Source organism: Trichosurus vulpecula, chromosome 2 (assembly GCF_011100635.1).
Source record: "Trichosurus vulpecula isolate mTriVul1 chromosome 2, mTriVul1.pri, whole genome shotgun sequence".
Classification (NCBI taxonomy): Eukaryota; Metazoa; Chordata; class Mammalia; order Diprotodontia; family Phalangeridae; genus Trichosurus; species Trichosurus vulpecula.
This window is the reverse complement of record NC_050574.1, coordinates 355,819,443-355,821,542: the sequence shown is the minus strand read 5'-3', so window position 1 is coordinate 355,821,542 and position 2,100 is coordinate 355,819,443.

The following is a 2,100-nucleotide window of genomic DNA, read 5'->3' as shown; positions in this document are numbered from 1 at the left end:
GGATGAGGAGGGAGAAGTGGCCTTTTAAAACTAAGGTCTTTCTCAGGTCTTAGACTGTCTGAGGCAACATCCATTGAGGAGTTAAAAGCTAGTTAAGAATTGAGGTAAAAGAAGGCCTATTTCCCCTCCACAAAAGAATCAGGGAGGGGAAGACCCTCAGAGTTTCTGGCCAGAACGGAAGCAGGAGCTTTTTACACTCACTCTGAGCCATAGAAACCAAAACAATGGGCAAGTGAGGTTTGGGCTGGGGCCTATTATTAACCAATCAGTGAGAGCCAGAGTGATTTGGGTTTAAAGGCATAGTCAAGTCAAGTTGCTCCATTTGAATCTCAATGGACTTTATCAAAGCCTGGTTTTTCAGAGCTATATTTCAAAGAATCATAAATAAAAACTACATGCGACAATAGAATTAATTGTCCCAGTTAAAAACAGTAGAAAATAAAATAATGATAAAATAAATAAGTAGAGAAGAAAAAGAATCTAGCCCCCAAACTCCAAGATATCACATGAAGTATAAGTGATCAAAATTAACGTTTCTTAGGACAGAGCACTCACATGTAAAGGTATAATTCCCCATGTGGAAGGAGGAAAAGGAAGAAAAGGAGGAAGAGGAGGAGAAAGAGGAAGAAGAGGAGGAGGAGATGGTAGCATTGTCCACCTGGAACTGGCCTGTTGGGTTCCCTGGAGGGGGCAGCTACTACTACTCACAGATTGTTGAATGAGGAGCAGCTAGGTGGCACAGTGAGTAGAGCACCGGCCCTGGAGTCAGCAGTACCTGACTTCAAATCCAACCTCAGACACTTGACACTTTTACTAGCTATGTGACCTTGGGCAAGTCGCTTAACCCCAATTGCCCTGCCTTCCCCCCTGCAAAAACAAACAAACAAACAAACAAACAAAGAGGACCAATGAAATCTGGAGGGAAATATCTTGACTTGCAAGTGAAACTAAATTTAAGTGAGGCAGAAATGGGAAAAATCATTAGCCTTACCCTCTTCTCCAGAGTCCTCAGGGGTCCAGTGGTGAGATACAGGTCAGGACAACTCCTTGAGGGAGACCAGTAATGATTCAGGGGACTACAGGTGGGGTGATTGCTTGCCTTGGGGTCTTCCAACCTACTCATGATAACTTGATATTACACATACCAACTAGTTGTATTCACATTAGTAGGTTGTTTAGCTTCTTAGTTGCTCCAAGAAACTCTTAAAGTGCCAGTTCTATCAGTTACATATGAGTTATAGGTCTGCCTTAATGGAGACAGTCTTCATATTGAATTCATAAGATCATAGATCTGGAGTTGAATGGGACCTTAAATGGCATCATGTCCTACTCCTTCATTTTTCAGAGGAGAAAACTGAGGCTGAGAGAGTTAAAATGGCTTACTTAGGGTCACACAGCTAGTCAGTGCCTAAGACAGGATTTGAATTCAAGTCTTCTTGTCTCCAAGTCCAACAATCTACCCAGAGCACTCTTAAGCTTCCCATACTGAAAAGGCCTTAGGCTGAAAATGTCAGAGTCTCCCATTGCATCCTGAGCCATCTCCAGTCATCCTGATGAATATCTGGCCCCTGGACCCAGATGGCTCTGGAGGAGAAATTGAGGTTGGTGACCTTGCATAGGTCTCCCTCACTGAAATCAAAGTCAGCTGCAAGTCATGTCATCATTTCCCTGATGTCTTGGTCCTCTTCGAAAACGAGGACAAACACAACAACAACAACCAATAAAATCAAAGTTCTGAACTAAAATTAAAAAAAATATTGTTGAGATGAAAAGCTGTTGGAATCATGAATTTGAAAGTAAATAAGAAATAAGACCATTTCAAGGCCACACAGTAAGTTGAGTAGTGATCCTGATGGTAGCCTCCACTATTCACTAAATGAAATAGTTCCAGGGAATCTCAAAACCCTGAGTCATTTTGTCAGAGTAAGACTGGCAGCAGTAATGGCAGAAACTGGAGAGTGTGAATATCAACCAGACACTAATTCCTCAGGAATCTCCATTCCCTTATTAGTGTGAATCAGTACCAAACCGTAGGTCCATGGTCTTTGCTCCCTTCTCCAATTCCCGGTCCTGCTAGACCCAGATAAAAACCCAGTCAAA